Below are 17,290 nucleotides of genomic sequence, written 5' to 3' on the forward strand. Positions count from 1 at the left end.
TGAAAGGTGTGTCTCCGCAGACCAGGTACAGAAGACGCATTTGCAATCTACAGAGCTCCCTCCTTCGGAAAGCTCTGGAACACAGTCGGGTTTTGTTCGCAAACTTCGGCCGCGGGGGCGGGCAGGGGCCTGCCCCTTTAAGAATCTGGTCGAAGTCCTTTTTCTCTCCCTGCCCCCCCCCCAGTCGCGGTGCTGGGGAAGCCCAGCGCCCACCCCTTTCTCCTCTTGCTGGCTTAACTACGGGTTCGGATGCCCATCCGTCACAGAGGCGCCGCCTCTGATTGGCTTCAGGCCGGGAGGCGGGGCGGGAAGGCCGGAGAAACTAGTTTGTTGGCGGCGCCCCGGCTGTACCTCAGTAGCAACGCGCTCAGCGGCTTTTGCGAGCTGGGGGAGGGGAGCAGCGGCGGCGAGGGCTGCGGAGCCTCGCGCGGGCGGCTAGGGGCCTCTGAGCGCGGCGGGTGGCGACGCCCCGAGTGGTGAGTACCCGGGCTGGGCTGGGGGCGCCGTCCTCGGGCCGGTTTAGCCGCGCGCCCGGCCGCCGGCTTTGGCACTTGTCACCACCCCTCACCCCGCGCCGGGATCGGGAGCGCCGGGTCCTGCGCGCCCCGCCGTGGGAGCCCCCGGCAGAGTGAGCCTCGCGGGACCGCGTGCCCCGCGAGCAGCACAGCGGGGTCGAGTGTCTGGAACCGCCTCGGCCACCTCGGGGTCTCGGAGGGCTGGAGTCGGGGACAATGGTGGGGAGTGGAGGTCTGTAGAGAGCCGTCTCCTCCCCAACCCCGTTCCTCCCTCCTCGCGAGTGCCGGGGGACCCGGCGAGGATATTTGCTGAAAGCTCTTGAGCGAGAGAATGAATTGTTTTGCAAATGGATGTTGCGCGCGGGAGCTGCAACTCTTTCCCCTGGGAGTGCTTGATTCATTGAGTCCGCAGACTCTCTTTTTAAAAAATTACTATCGATCCTGGAAAGTGGAGGCTGCCTGTCTTTGAGGATGTGAGCAGTCCGGCTTTGCGCCGCGGGCCGGGCGAAGTCCCCGCGCACTTGACGCCGAGGGCCAGATGGCTGCCTGCCTCGTGCAGAGCGAGGGCCGAGGGTTTTAACCAAGGGAAAGGTCGTCCACGCGAGCCCGGCCCGGAGTCTCCTGTGGCCCGGCCGTTTACGTCCCACCTGACAGGGCCCCTCGTCTCTGTTTAGAGAGCTGTGGAGCAGCAGAGGAATGGTCACCCGTCCTAAGCCCTGCCCACCTGCCCCCCAGGGTGGCCGCCACCCTAGCAGGTCCAGAGCAAGCCTTCTCTGGCCCTGGCTGTCCTGTTCACCCCATCTTGCCCTGGCTCCGGGACCCCGCAGCACTTGGGCACGCCCCCTACTCCTTTTTTCCCTCGTGGTTGCTTGAGAAGCTTTCTGGTTGGGACTCTGTGCCCCCAGGGGCACCAGACATTTTTGTGCTGGTGCTTCAAAGAGCCCAAAGTTCATTTCCACTGTCTTTGAGCAGAGAAATCTTTATAGAGATCTTAACAAAGGGGGTGGGGTGGGGGCCGACCCAGGTCCCCCGCAGGTTTAACGCAGCCACTCTTGGTCCTGCTGGGTTGCTTTGGGCAGGGGGAAGGCTCCCTGAGCTTTGGCCCTCCCTGGTGAGTCAGGGCAGAGAAGGCTAGGTGTCTGGGCCTTTTGGTTTCACTCTGGTTCTGGCGGCGTGACTGAGGGAGGGAAGTTGCCAGGGGGAGAGGAGGCAGGAACCCCACAGTCTGATCACAGGCCAGACTCTGGTGACTCTGACTTGGTTCAGGCCCTTTGGGACCCTGGGCCTCAGTCTGCCCATTCACAGGTGGGACCGATGCTCTTTGAGCCCAGGTGTGCTGTTAGTATTGCTAAGGGGGTGTTGGTGAAGGCTTGCATTTGGGGACTGGGGAGGAGTAGGACCCAAGGTCCACCCCACCGGGGGCAGGTTTGGTGTCCTTCTAACACGGGGTCCTTGAGTCCCCAAGCCGTGCCTTTGGAGGATGACGGAATCAGTCTTCTGTGCCCGGCAGCTATCTCCGTCTTGAGCCATTCCCTTTGTCAGGAAGTGACTCCATGCAGGTTACTCAAAGGAAGGTAGAGAGAAATGGTAGAGATCTTCCTCCCGGGGCTTAGGCTGCAGCCGGATTTGTGTATGTGGTGCAGAGAGAGGAGCCGCGGGCGACTGGCACACTCCACCTCAGAGGCGGCTTCTGCAGCCTGATGCCCCTTAATAACATCTTAAACCTGTGGGCGCTCAGTGTGGGAGAGGAGAGCAGGAAGAAAGAGGACGATTACCCGGGCCTTGGACTTCCTGGTCTGCAGCGAAAGCAGGCTTGGTTCTTCCCATCTATTACCGTGATGCACGGTTGGGGGGGGGGGTGGTCAAAGGGAGTGGTGGTTTGTTCATTCATTCATTAACCGATTAATTGATTCATGGTTTGAGGGGGCTTGATTGGGACCCTGCCTTCGGGGAGCTCCTGGACCAGGTGTGCTGGCATGCGTGTGGCTTAGAGGCCCTGACACATCGAGGTGTGCACAGTACCCCAGTAACAAAGGCAGCAAGGGGAGCTGAGGGGACACAGGAGGTGCGCGGGTGGTGAAGGCTTCCTGGAGAGATGATGCCTTGATTAAGTAAAGATGAGAAAGGCATGTGGTGGGCTACCACCTCCCCCCACCCACTCACACTTCTCCCAGAGGCCACTTCATTGCCAGCCTCCAGGCAGGTGCAGGTTGAGGGCAGAGAGCATGCAGGTGGGAGTTGATGGAAAGGTTCACCTGGGACTGTGGTGGTCTGGCCCAGGAGTCCCCCAGGAGGATGGGTGGCTTCTGGATACAGCCGATCTGCTCAGGGGATCATGGGAGACCCCACCCCACCAGCCCCAAACACCAGCCCATTGCCTGAGCCCTTAGTGCCACGGTACCAGCCCTCAGTGTGGGTGTGGCCTGAAAACGGAGGGCACAAGAAGACAGAGTGGCCAGACACAAATGAATTGGCTGATTGAGATGCTCCTTTTCATCTGATGTGGTAAATTTCATAATTGAATTGCCTTAGGCAACCAGGGCTATTGAAGCATTTTCCCAGCCAGAAAACACTTAGTTGGGACAGCTAGGGGCGGGGGTGGGGAGAGTGTATGCATCCACAGCTTTTACTCACAGCATCCCAGCAGGCCTTTTCCCTTAGGAATCTGGGTCTGTCCCCAGGTGATGGAAGTCAGCCCAGCGTCCCCTGTAGGTTCCACCCCCTTTCCTAGACCATCTGGCCCCTGAGCAGCACTGCTCCCACCCCAATCTAATATGTAGCTAAAGCTGATACCTGTCACCTTCAGGCACTCACCTTGCCAGACTTACTCCAGTTCCCTTAGCTGTTAGGAGCATGGAGGGGGGATTGTGGGATGGAGGGCAGAGAGAGGGCTCAGGGATGGGAGGGTTCCCTGTTATTAAGTCTCTTCAGCACCAGGTTGGGGGATGGGGGGAGGAGCATGGGCTCTTTGTACTGGACTCGGGTTCAGATGTTGCTTATGTGTCTGTGGTCAGCCCTCTCCTGGGGTCCCAGCCACCTGCACCCACCCTGCCCCCTCCCTCTGGTGCCAGTAGACGCTGTTCTTTCTTACTGCTAAACCTTTCCTTCCCAGCCCTGTCAGTGACCTTTTGGATGAAAAATGGTAGGCGTGTGTGGCTCACTAACCTGTTTTTAAAAGTGCCAGCTCTGTGGACTCAGAAATCCAGCTTAGTTGAGAAATTTCACTGTATTTTCTGCAAATACATAAAAATCTCCCAAGCCATTCCCTCCCCCAACGATGGTCTCCTGCACCTCTGGGACAGAGTTTAGATGAGGCTCTCTGGGCCCCACCTTGTTTCAGCGTCACTGAGGCCCAAGGCCAGCTGCACCTCTTCACCAGCTATCCCACAGATGGAACCTTCACACCTGGACCGTGTCAGCAGAAAGAGCACTTAAGTGGGGGTCTGGGAGTCCTGCTCTGCCCCTACCTGGCTGTACGACTTCCTGTAGGTCCCCTTACCTCCATGGGCCTCGATTTGCTCTTCTGTAAAATGGGTGGATGTTCTTCGGTACAATGCTTCTACTAAATGTCTTGCTGTAAAATCTCAAAAGGTCTTGTGTCCTCTGGTATTAAGTAGTTTTATAAGGCTTGAGTTACTTGCATAGCTCTCTTGGGCAGGAAGAGGGAGAGGTGGCCGGTAGAGTGCAGAGGGGCTGAATTAGAAGGCAGGAATCTGGCGTCCTAGGTCCAGCTCCGCCTCTGATGGGTGCTGTTGGCCTTTGGGCAGGTCACCTTCCGTCTCTGGGCCCTCATTTTTCCACCTGTAGAATGAAAGTGGTGTAGTAGGCAGGCGCCCCATTTCCTTTCCTTTCTTGGTGAGTGGAAACTGAGTCAGACTTTCCCAGTAACTCCCCAGTAACTCCCAGTAACTCCCCTGCCTCTGTCCACTGCCTTGGAGTTTAGGGCCCAGGTGTGAAGGGCAGCAGGTGTGGGAGCACTTAAATTGACACCCCCCCACCCAGCCCGGAACAGATGGGGTGAGACCTCGCCTGCGGAGTGTCCCCTGGGCATAGAGCCTAGGGCCACCTCTGAAAGGAGAGATGGACAGAGACTTCCTAGGGGGCAAGAGGGATCTTGAGGGAGCCCAGGGGGACAGAGGAGGACGCCAGGCTCCCTGCCTTCTGCACGCAGCATTTTGCCAAGGAGGCGCCTGCAAGACCAGTCTGATGGCTCCTCCTGCGAGGAGGCGGTAGGCGGGGGCTGAGCAGGGCCGTGGGAGAACTGTGTCGGCGGCTGCCGAAGGGAGGACCCCTTTGTCGCTCCCCACCCACCTCTGTCTGCCAGGAAGTCACCTTGGACTGTCAGCGGCCCTCCCGTCAGAGTAGGTAGTGGGGATAGGATGGAAACTCAGACTCAGACTTGCTTATTTTCTGCCTGCTCCTGTTGGGCCCCCAGGGAGAGGCTGAGCACAGATCAATCTAGGCTGAAAGGAATTAATTTCCTAATTAAGATAAGAAAGGCTTGGCTCATTCAAACCCCAGGATGAGCTGCCTGCCAGATTTGCAGTTGGCCAGGTCAGATCTGTCTGGTCAGGAGTGAGGGCCAAGAGACGGAGGAGCTCTTTTTCTAGAAAGCCATGGCGATTGCATCCTGCATCCAGAGTTCAAGTTCTGCTGCATCCCAGCTGGGCTTGCGAGACCCTGGGCAGCAAGTCCCTTAACCCGTGAGCACCTGTATTATTTGCGGCTTTGGAAATCCGAGGGAGCGAGACGTACAGCTCCATTCAGGCAACAGACATTTATTCAGCATCTTCTGAATGGCTCACCCTGGACAAGAAACTGGGAAGGGAAAGTCAGGTTCAAAGAGGGTCTGTACTTGCAAGCTCGGCCTCTGGCCTGGGAGACAGACAAGTAGTCAGGTGGTTATGGGTCAGCGCTAGGCTGTGAGTGGCGTGGCCAGAGCCATTGGACACGTGAGGAAATGGACTGTCGTTTGTGTCTCAATTCCTAATGTGGCCAACGAATGTTTTTTGCCATCTGTTTTTCTGCCAGGATCTGCGATGCAGCAGAGAACAAGGCAAGGTCCCCACCATCCTGGGGCCCCCTTTCAACTGGGGGAGGCAGACCACAGATGGATAAAATAAATAGAGCTGCGGTTGGGCTGCAGAAAGCGGACGGGGAGGTGTGAGGAAAAGGATCAAGGTGGGGCATCTGCTTAGACGAGGGGGCTCTGGGCTGGTGACATTTGAGCCGAGACCTCCAAGACGGCAAGAGGCAGCTGTGGGAAGTTCTGAGGAAGGGGGTGCCCAGCAAGTGCACAGGCTGGGAGCATTGTGGGCTGGGGAGGGGGTTGAGATGAGACCCAGAGATAGGCTGCAGCCATTCCATCCTGGAATCTTCTGATGCGTAGGGAGCCTAAGGAAAACGTGTTCCTTTTAAGTTGTTTTATTGTCTTTAATTTCAATCATACATCAGTAGGTTCCCTTTATAAACAAACAATATAAGAAGAAATGGAGCATGGTATGAAAGTGGCCCCATCCTTGGTATCTGTCAGCAGTTTGGGGCATACTGTTCTCATCCCCCTTTTCATATACAGATTTTGTGCTTATGTAATTTGGATCACACTCAGTACTCTACAGTGTCTATCACTTACTGTGTGGTGAATCTCTTTCTCTTTTCACAGCAGTGTAGTATTCCATGGTGTGGCCAGACCACCACCTTTCAGCTCACAGTCTCCTAACAGAAGACGTTTTAGTTGTGTCTGATTTTTCTTCCCCCCTATACAATCCATGAAGTCATGCACATCCTTGATCATACGTCTTTCTGGTCTTTAAATTTTCAATGTCAAAACCAAGTGCCGTTTGCAAAGACTAATAAGCCAGTTTTCTCTCCCATTGACGGTGTCTGGGAGCCCACTTCCCCACGTCCTCACCACGCTTCTTATTATCCACATTTTCCCTTTTAGCTACTGTGATGGGGGAAAAGGATCTCATTATTCCTTAAAAAAAAAAAAAAAGTGATCCAGTTTATTCAGGCTTTCTCTTTTTATTGTAATCCATCGTTGTTTTTCCCAGAGGATCAAGGTTTAGCGAGTGCTGCCTCTCGCTGGTCTGACCGCGGCTGGGGACTCAGCGAAGCCTTTGCCCTGTGTGTTCATCTGTGAAATGAGGTCCTTTTAATCCCCGCCCTGCCCCCTGCCAGGCTGCTGCGTTTTGGGCATGGGAAAACATTCCTGAAAGTTCATTTTATGCTGAAAAGCTCTGCAGACATCATGGGTTTTACTAGTGAAAGGCAGATGTCTGGAGCCTGGAACATTTGAATGGATGTGAGTGTTTCTAAACAGCCAGTGTGTCCAGGGGAGGGACTGGGCTCGCTTTAGGTGGGACGTCTGCCTTGCATCCCTGAGATGGGGAGGGCCTCACCCAGCCGAGTCAAATAAATGAGCCAGGAGGGCAGAGAAAGTTCTCTAGCTGGTTCTCTAGCTGGTCTAGGGACAGGCTCAGAAAGGGGCATTGGTCACCACAGACTTGATCCCCCATTTATCTGTTGGTAGAGACCAAAGGCTGGGGCTCCTAGAACTTTGTGCATTTCCGTGTTTGTTACTTTGGGGGTCCTTGTCTGTTTTCTTGTAACAGGAGGCTTTAAAATAAGCAAAAGATTGACAAAAGGGCCCTTGTACTTGATTTGGAGACAGAAGGAGGGGAAGCTGTGGGGATTGATAAAGGAAAGGTGGGATCAGGGCCAAGGAAAACCAGGCCCATGTGGTCCCTGGGCGGCCTCAGGCCCCATGATGCAGGAGCCAGGGAGCGGGCTGGGCCCCTGGAGGAATTCATCACTGCTGGGATTCAGGTGCCTGGGGTATATATAGCTAGGCTCTCCTGTCCTTCCCCAAGTGGGCTCTAACACAGCGGGTCCACACCTTGGGGAGCAGCATCCAGACTTGGCTGCGATTGCCCTGCTGCCGCCTGGGACCTAAGCCCTGGTGGAGGCTTCTGTTATCCCCACCAGCCTGACCTGGTTGGGACAGCTGTGGGGAGCTGGGGGGGACTAGGCCACAGACAGGAAGGTGGACAGACATGGGGGGGGCGGTGATAGCAGCGAACGAACAAGCAGGTGGACAGAGGGCTTTGGTCGGGAGGCATCCTGCCTTTGTACCTCTGCAGCCAGTGGGGAGGAGGAGAGAAGGCTGAGACCTTGGATGCAGGCACATCTTTGCATTTGTTAGGCATCCCATGGTTCTGAGGGCTGGGTTTTTCATGAAGGGAGTGAGGGGAGCATCTCACTCAGGAGCTGGCTCGAGGGCAGTCCGTGAGGGCAGGGGCAGACTGGGTCCCACCCCACTGCCACCCCCAGCCCAGCCTGCAGGGGTTTGTGGAGTCAGAGTGAGGTCGAGTCGCCAGGTTTTGTTTCAGGCACCAGGATCGACTGGTCTGTCCGTGTTGCAGGAAGTTGCAGCTGCTATTTTTACTGCTCCAACTAGGACTTTTTACAGGAAGGTACAATTACAAGCAAAATGTCAGGGTTTGGCTGGCCAGCTGATCCCTGGGAGGCTGCCACAGGCCAAGGCAGGGACGATGGTGGTGTCGGTGGGTGTGTAAAGCAAGACTCATTTGCACGTGGACACATCCCTACCCTGGGTGCTGGTTGGCTTCCTGTGAACTGCTTGCAGTGTCTATATAGTTTTCCTCTAGGCAGAAAAGAGGACTTTGCTGGGATTTGTCCAGGTTAGTGCACCTGAACACGTTATGATTGGCTGGTCATGAGATTATGAAGCCAATCTGGGGAGCTGTAAGCCATTCTGTTCCGGACTGCTCAGGAAGCTGAAATTTTGTTAAATGAAATTATTGAGACCCTACGGTGTGATAGCCACACTGCTAAGTGCTAGAGGTAGAGATGGATCAGACAGACCCCGCCCTAGAGCATCACCCATGCAGCATTAAGGATGCAGAAAGTGCCATCCCTGAACCCTTTGGACAAACACCTGGTATGTTTTTAATTTATATGCCTTATGGCCAGAGGCCAAGCAGGGCTTACGTTAGCTTCTGTTGTGGCCTAACGGATCACCACTAACTTAGTGGCTTAAACAATACCTATTTATTAGCTCACAGTTCTGTAGGTCAGAAACCTGGGCTGGCTCAACTGGGTTCTCTGCCTAGGCTGTCACAAGTCCAAGGTCAAGTACCAGCTGGACTGGACTCTTATCCTGAGGCTCTGGGGGAGAATCTGCTTCCAGACTCATTCAGGTTGTTGGGAGAATCAAGTTCTTGGTGGTTGTAGGACTGAGGTCCCTCTCTCCTCCCTGGCTGTCAGCTAGGTGCTGATCTTGGCCCCTACAGGCTGCTGCATTCCATGCCAGATACCCCATCTCTAAGCAGCAGTGGAGTGTCAGATCCTTTCCTGCTTCAGATCTCTGACATCAACTTCTGCAATCAGCTGAAGAAAACTCTGCTTTAAAGAGCTCATGTGATTAAGTCAGGCCCACTCAGAGCATCTCCCTATTTTAAGGCCACCTGATTAGTTAGTAACATCATTAATTATATCTGCAAATCCCTTTGCTATGTAGGTAACATGGTCACAGGAGTAAGACCAGGGGTGGAGATCAGGGTGCCATCCTTGAATTTTCCTGCCAAGAGCTTGTGCCAACAGGGGCTACAACAGCAACAGTACTGATAACAGCAGGTCTCATGAATAGAGTGAATTTTGTGTGTCCCACTGTACTGGGCTCTTTACATGGACCTTCTCATTTAATTCTCAGGATAGCACATTGACACTTATTCCACCCGCCCCATTTTCCAGATGAGTAAAACTGAGGCTCAGAGAATATAAGTACCTTGGGCCAGTCATACAGGTAGAAACAGCAGGGCTGGGATTTGAGACCAGGACCTTAGCGCCTAACCACCCCCTCAGGGTGCTCGAGGCCAGCATCTCCAGTTTGATTACTGTGATATGCAGAACACCGTGTAGGACAGGGATGAGGGTTGCTCTTTCCCATCCAGCATTTAAAATACTTAAATATGAAACATACCAGTCATATTGCAGGTTAACACAGCAGACACTGAGGACCTCTCACGTGGATCTTTTTGATTCTTATTCCAGTGGGTATTTGTGGTTAATCTACTTCCCATTCAGCAATATTATCGATCTAATGTATTCCAGGCAGCAAAGATGACACAGAATAGTGTCCTCGATGAGTTGAAAATAAAAATAAAGGCAGAGTACCCAGTGCCCTGAAGGAATAAATAATGCTGGACTAGAGAAGAACCCTCACAGCACCGCAGCAAAGGGCCAACGGGTATTAGAATGTTAATTGTAGGAGACAAGACAAAAATGTTCTCTTTACCCTCTGCCATGTTCCTGGTGCATAGCACAGGACCCAGCACATGGTAGGTGCTCAGAAATTCCTTGTCAGGTTAATTTTTTCAGTATCTACTATGTACGAGGCCCTGTACACGCCAGACAGATGTCAAGTCCAGGGGAGGGTGTGTGCGTGAAAAGAGAGGGCTTATGGAGAGAGGGAGTGGGGATGGGAGAGCTGGAAAGTCCAGCATGTGCCCCAGCGAGTGGTGGGGGAGAGGGGCTGGGGACCAGATTGCACAAGGCTTGGATGTCCAAGCCTCCTTGAAGCTTTTGAGCAGGAGAGAATGGTGGTCAAAAGTGAAGACCGGATTGCCTGGAGTGGGAGAGACTGGGGACAGGGCCTGTTCATAGCCCATTCCGCAACTGTGAAGTCCTCACCTTGTTTCCGACGCAGGACTAGCCACACAAGGGACCCAGGAAGGAGGATTTAATGGAACTTGGTGGCCGAATGATATGCTAAAAATGTATGTATGAATGAGTTGCAGTTTCTGGGCACCCATGTATTTGGCTATAAATACACGTTACATATGTAATTTCAAGAGACCAAGAATCATCAACTGCAAAGCCCAAGGGCAGCAGCCCATGCGTGGCCCCTGTAGTTTGCCGTCTCAGGCGCTGCCCTCTGCAAACCACCGAGGTCTGTTACTTGGGGGAAAATGAGGGGTCCTGTGGCGAGAAGAAAGCATCTGGTGATGGAGGGAGGCGCAGAGCAGGTTGGGTTCTTCGAGGGGAGGCCGGCCAGCGGGGATCAGAGGGCGCCAGCTCCTGTGCCCACATGTCCATGCAAGCTGGGGAGGGGCCGAGACCCTCCGGGCAGGTGATTCCACTCTCACTGCCCTTCACTTTCCATGGCAGTTTCTTTTTCGAGTACTTTAAAAAAAACATGGTTAATGTGTGGAGGATGAGGAAGTTTTGCTCGCCCACTGTTCTCACAGTGTGGTCCCGGACGGTCCCTGGGATTTTTTCGTGGTCCACGGGGGTCAAAACTGTTTTCATAGTAACACCCAGATATTATTTGCCTTTTTCACCCATTCCCTCCCAGTGCATAACCCCGTGACCCAATGTTTTCCAGATGACCATTGCATGAAGCTACTAAATCATGCATGTGTAAGTGAGCCAGAGTGCAAGACAGACCAGGAGACGGGAAGGTCATGGAGTACACAAGGGCACCACACGGGCTCAGGTCCCACACTGCAGCTAATCTTTAAGAAACTAGTGCTTGACAAGTCTTAGTGTTTTGTCAAAGAGGAATATCCAAAATGATCTGTAAAGGCTCTTAAAATCTGTTCCCTTTTCCAACTCCCTGTCTGTATGAGGCTGGATTTTCTTCTAGTCTTCACAATGAAAACATTTTACAATGTTTAGGAGTATGGGATTAACACTTACACACGACTATATATAAAATAGGTAAGCATTAAGGATTTACTGTATAGCACTGGGAACTGTATTCAGGATCTTGTAATAACCTATGATGGAAAGTAATCTAAATATATATATATATAACAATCACTTTGCTGTACACCTGAAACTAACACAATATTGTAAATCAGCTATACTTCAATTAAAAAAAAACACATTTTACAACAAATTGAATGCAGAAGCAGTTAGAGAGTCTGGCCACTATTGTCAATAAAATAAATTTTTTTTTGGAAACTAGATTTATGAAAAACAACTGTTATTTATGCTAACATATAATGAGTTTATTATTGTTCTTCAGGTAACTAGTGTACATTTCAATTTTGTCTCAGTTTTAATTTTGTCTGTGATAAATATCAATAGGTTAAACCACGTGACAGAAGCCCCTTAGGGTCCTCAATCATTTTCAAATTGTAAAAAATCCTAAGACCAAACCATTTGAGAACAGGTGTGCTAGGCAAAGCCCTTGCAAGCTGGGGCCTGGGTGTGGGCCCTGCACCCAGCTCTGTTCATCTGTTTTCCCCTTTGAGTCCCTTGGCAATCCTGCGAGGTTGGTGTGATTATTTTCACATCCATTTTACAAATGTGGAAACCGAGGCACTGAGCATTTGAATACCCAGCACAGGCCTCGCAGTATAGAGGTGGCAGTGCCAGCAAGCAGGGAGGTGCCAGACCGACGTCCCTGTTCCCCAGGCAGGGAGGAAGCCAGGCGCCTGAGAGAGAGCTTGTAATGCAGGCCTGGTCTGTGTCCTCAAGTTACGAGCTGTTGGACGTAGTGCGAGCCCTTCAGGGTGGCATGGGGCCTGGCAGGTGGGGAGGCACACTTCCACACCCTTCCTCCTTTCTTGAGGCCCAGGAAGGCAGACTCAGGTTTGCTAAGTGGCAGCGAGGCACTTGGGAAATCAAGTGTTTTTCATTAAAAACAGCATCTCCTGTTCAGGCACACACGGTGTTTGCAGCCAGGAAGGTGGTTCTTTCTAAACAGCCCATGTTATGCCTTTCGAGCGAGCAAAACAGCTTTGAATACTGAGGATGTGTGCACGTTTCTTACCTTCTCTGAGCCTCAGTTTGCCCACCTGTACAATAGGGACCGTGACGCCTCAAAGAGGTGCCGTAAGGATGAAATGAAAGAAGGCATGTACAGGGCCTGATGCAAAAGCTCGTTCACAGCCAGGTTCGAAAAAAAGTGACTCCGGGACTTCCCTGGCGGTCCAGTGGTTAGGACCCAGCACTGCACGGGGCACAGGTTCGACCCCTGGCTAGGGAACTAAGATCCCACACGCTGTGTGGCACGACCCCCCCCCCCAAAAAAAAACCCAAAAAAGTGACCCTGCATCTGGCACAGTGTCCGGCAGGTTCAGGGGTGTGTGCGGTGGGGACAGCCTCCCCACCCTCCTCTCCAGTGGTAGCTATCAACCCATTTCTCACCCAACCTACCAGAGACAGTCTGCAACCCCAGCAGGTGCGTGTGTGTGTGTATTACGTGTCTATGTGTATGACTAGGTAGTCGGTTTTTAACAGATGTAAGAGATGGCATCCTATTCATAGCACTTCTCGTTTTAGCAGAGAAAGCCAGTTGCTTATTTTTTTATATATATAGTTCTGTAGTACTCCATTGTATGAATGAACCACCATTTCTTTAACTGGGCCTCTTGCCTGTGAACATTGAGCCTGTTTCCAGCCTTTTGCTTGCAGCCAAGAGTGTGCAAGTGTGATGGAGGGCAGGATTCCTGGGCTGGAGAGGCTGGGGCAGAGGGCTTTTGTCATTTTGAAAGATCTTACCAAAGTGCTCTCCAGCTACACTCCCCTGCCCTCCTCCCTCTCCATGGGAGAAGAGAAACAGAGCTGTGTCTTGGGCTTTAGCAATTGAGGCACATTCCCATTCTGGTTCCACAGCAGCCCTGGCAGCCTGGAGTAGAACGAAGCTTCTAGAGCACAGGGAGAAAGAAATCCACGAACAAGTAGCTGGTGCTTGACTTTTTTTTTTTTTCCTTCTGTCCTGTTCTGCGTGTGCATTTTCCTCCCAGGCTGTCACTCCAGGTGGCTCACTGAAAGTGATATCTAGGCCACAGTGCTTTTAATGACTCCATCTGTGGGGCTCTGTGACTCTTTCAGGGGACCAGACAGGAAGAGAGACAGCCTCCCTCCAGGCCCCCAGCCTCCCTCTGTTTGCCAAGGGCCTGGCCAGTCCTGCTGAAGAGGGAGGAACCCAGGACCAGGAGGCGGTGTTTGCTTTGTATGGGGGCTGTTCTCTGCCCCTGCTTGTTTCTCTCTGTCTCGCTCTGGATAAATGAAAGGAAACAAGTGATTTCAACAGATGGGCGAACCTGAGCACCAAGTGCTTTGTCCCCTCTGTGGTTAGACCAGGGATGTCCATTTCATTGGCCCCGCTCCCCTCTGCAGCAGTAGCTGGGCTTGCAGACCCCCCAGCCTCGGGGGCCAGAGACAGTCCAGGCAGCCCCACTGAGCTGAGGGGCAGCAGGATGCGGCAGTGGAAGCCAGGTGGCAGCTTCTCTCGGCCGTTCCCTGCCGAATTTGGAGGCATCTGAGCCACTCCTCCCTTAGCTGAAAGAAGCCTCTTTGTTGCAGCGGTGGTTTCGTTAAGCATGGTAACCAGAGCTTCTATGACAGTATGACGTCACACATCTGTAATTCTTCTCCAAAGATTTTTATCTCAAGAGAATACGGTGATTCATAATACACCACAGCAAAGACGTTATTTGTTCGTTGGATACAAATGCAAAACTGTGGATGAATGAATTAGTAAGTCATGGTGCTTATATACTTCACAGACATTAAAAATTACAGCTGACAACCCCAGAGACGCTGGGATAAACCAACCGGTTCATCCCAGTGTCTGCATGCAGGAGACCCCTGATCAATCTGTGTTCAGTGGTGAATGAAGGATAGGAGCATGCAAACTCTGTGAATGGTAAAAACAATGTGAAAGTGTGTTCTGTAGTTGCAACAATGTAAAATGTTTGTTTTGGGATAAAAGCAGAAAATAATAAGCCAAAGTGAAAATAGTCATTGTGTTTGCAGTGCCTCTCAACCTTATCACTTCCCCCCACAAACCTTTTTGGACCTTTTATTCCTAATTGCACTCAACCCCCTTCCCCGCCATAAATTTTAATACCAGATACGCTATAAGTCTGTCTGTATGTATGTCTGTGCTTTGTACCTAAAACAAGTAAGATTTTTTTCTGTCTTCCAAGAACCAGTTTTTGCCTCCTTAGGACAGTGTTTCTGCCCACCACCTCCTGACCCCCTCAGCCCCCGTGAGGACGTCTGTGTCGGGGCTGTGATTCCTGGGGATTTGTCGTCTTTTGTGTCTTGCCCTCACCTTTGTGTTCTCTTCTCAGTAAAAATGACTGAGCTCCTGGGTGTGCCTGTTGGCCTATCTCACTTGGTTCATGGAGCTCACACTCAGAAGAGGTGGTCCTGGGCAGAAAAGGGGGCGCCAACCATCCGTGGCTGTATCTGCTGGGCTGGGCCTATGGCTGGGCAGTCATTACAGGGAGTCATTCCCACATATCCCTGCCCGGTGTCCCAGCCTGAAAAAAGCACTCAGACCAGTGCCTAGTACATAGTAAGTGCTCAGTCACTATGACTTATTGGTAGTAGTACTGTTGTCATTACCATTCATCTCTGAGCTGCTGTTTTCTTATGTGTAAATTACAAAACTAATAGGGCATATGGCAGGATTGCACCTCTGGTGCTGTCCCGGTGAACGAAGCTACGTGACTCGTTTTAGCTAATGAGATGGGGACAGAAGTGATGTGCGTCTTTCTAAGGCCAAGCACCGAATTGGCAGTGCCGCTTTCCAGAGCGTTCTCTATTTTCCCATTGGCATGGTGACTGGTGACATGGCGACTACTCTGTCATCTGGGTCCCTGGGAGTGACAGTGATGAGAAGAGTACTCTCTCCTCCCCTGCCCCCTCAACCACCAACTAACCCACAGCGCATGTAGCATAAGAGCGAAATGTCTCTGTCCCCAAAGCCACCGAGATTCAGGGGTGTTTGTTGCTGCAGCACAACCTAGCCCATCTTGATTAAAACATTAGAGTCATAACCTTGTCAGGCTTGGTTGTGAGGATGAAATCTTCCATGTAAGATGCCCAGCACAGTATGGATACATGGTAGTCATGTGCTCCATGTGGCTCCCTTCCCAACCAGAATTCCCTGTTGATTCTTTGCAGCAGGTGTTGCTTCTTCCTACAGCGGAGTTTCACAGGCCTTGAGCGCTTACCCCTGTCCTCTGCCTTTTCTGGGAAGGCAGAGCCTGTTGCCTGGGAAAGGCCAGGGCAGTGCACCACCCAGACCCTTCCTCCAGAAGTGGCCCGCCCACTCCGGCAGAGCTGGCATCCATCCCCATAGCATCTATCAACTCGGAATAACAGCTCTGGCTCCCCGTTGACCAGAGGCTGCTGGCAGCCTGAGACCTGGCTATCACTCACAGGAGCTAAAGTGGCTGCCCTTCCTCAAGTGTGCCTAACATTCGTGTGCGTTGAGTAAAAAGGCTGGAGCACATGGAGAAGGCACCGAGGCATTTGCCTGCCCCTCGGGGTCTGCTGGGACCACGTTCCCCTTCCTGGCTTTGGGTGCAGGAAGTTGGGCCATGTGTAGGATTCAGTGCCCACCTGGGACTGTGTGTGTGAGCGCGCGTGACCCTTTTGAGAGGGTACAGTTGCACTGTTGCTCACGCCCTCAGGACAGCAGGTGGCAACCGGGCTGTCTCACACTGTGCCTTGTCAGAGGGTGTGGAAGGCTTGGGCTTCTGTCCAGAGGGGGCGAGCTCAGGGGCGGGCTCCACCCTTCGTGGGACATTCTGGCGCTGCCTGAAGAGAACCCCATTTATTACCAGGCAGGGTATGAAGCAGACACCGTCACCCCTTCCCTGAACCTCACTCCATTCTAGAACCGCCACCCTCATGGCCAGCGCATTCGCCTGCAGGAGGTCCCGGGCTTGCAGTGAGGCAGGGATGGGGTGAGGCTGGGGGCTGGGATAGGGTGGAGTAGCATCCAGCAGGCTAACCACGGGAGAGCAGGAGGCGTGCGTTACACAATTCCCGTGACTTCACTGCGGATTTGAAGTCTTTCAAAATCAAAAGCTGAAAAACAAGATCAAAATAAATAAATACATAGCAAAAAATATAAACAGTTTTAACCTGTTGGATTTTCAATAAAAATTCAGGTAATACGACTTCTGAATAAATATATATGAAGTTGTTTTTTGTTTTCTTTTTAAAAGAAAGGGCCATTGGAAGGTAGAAGCATCTAGGAAAAGGACCCATTGTCTGATAATTCACTTGTATCTAGAATGATCTGTGGCTCTGGTTCAGTTACAGTGGTCATACTGATTTTACTTTCACTTAACAGTTAGATTTGTCTGCTTCATACGGTGCTTAGTTTGTTTTCCACTTGAAAATTGGACGGATGGCTGCCCCTGCACCCCGTGGGCTCCCCGAGGTGTGTGTGTCCCCCAGACTTGGGCAGGGTGGGGATTTGAGCTGCAGTATCACGGGGCGTCCTCTTGGAACCCCGCTCCTGGGAACCTTGTTGCAGCACGCCGCCCTGCATAGCCCTGATATCTGATAGTGTTGGAATCCTTCATTATCACAGTTCTGGAGTAACCCAGATCCAGCAGGCTTGAAGAAAACCTTTAGTGTTTCTCCTGACCATAAAAATATTACATACTCATTAAAAAAAAATCAAATAACTTAAAAATGATTAGAGTAGACAGTGAAAATCCCCTTATTCAAAGTGGAGGTTGGGGTAATGTCTGCTGTGTCCTTTATTCAGTGACGGTGGTAATGACAACAGCAACAATAATAAAACAGCTGACCAAGTAAGCAGGAGAGGGCCAGGCCGTCCCAAATGCTTGTCATCGACGGTCTCATTTAAGTCTCAAACAAACCTATAAAATAGCGGCTGTTTTCGTCATCACTTTACGATTGAGAAAAATAGCCCAGAGAGGTGAATTAACTTTCTCGGGGTCACCAGTAAGGGCTGAGCTGTCTTC

The 17,290-nt window shown here is 52.1% G+C and overlaps 1 protein-coding gene across 7 annotated transcripts in view; it reads left to right on the forward strand.

Moving 5' to 3' along the window:
• The first annotated feature begins 314 nt into the window (after window positions 1–314).
• The window catches only part of KLHL25 (kelch like family member 25), a 68,722-nt gene continuing 51,746 nt past the window's right edge, over window positions 315–17,290 (forward strand). For all 7 annotated transcript variants that reach the window (XR_016392014.1, XR_016392016.1, XM_089906840.1 and 4 more), the window contains exon 1: window positions 315–476. The gene's annotated coding sequence lies outside the window, so the exon portion shown is untranslated. The remainder of the gene's footprint in view (window positions 477–17,290) is intronic.

The sequence above is a fragment of the Delphinapterus leucas genome, chromosome 2, assembly GCF_059928025.1.
Source record: "Delphinapterus leucas isolate spDelLeu-1000000601 "Yukka" chromosome 2, BTC_Dleu_Yukka2, whole genome shotgun sequence".
NCBI classification, from domain to species: Eukaryota; Metazoa; Chordata; class Mammalia; order Artiodactyla; family Monodontidae; genus Delphinapterus; species Delphinapterus leucas.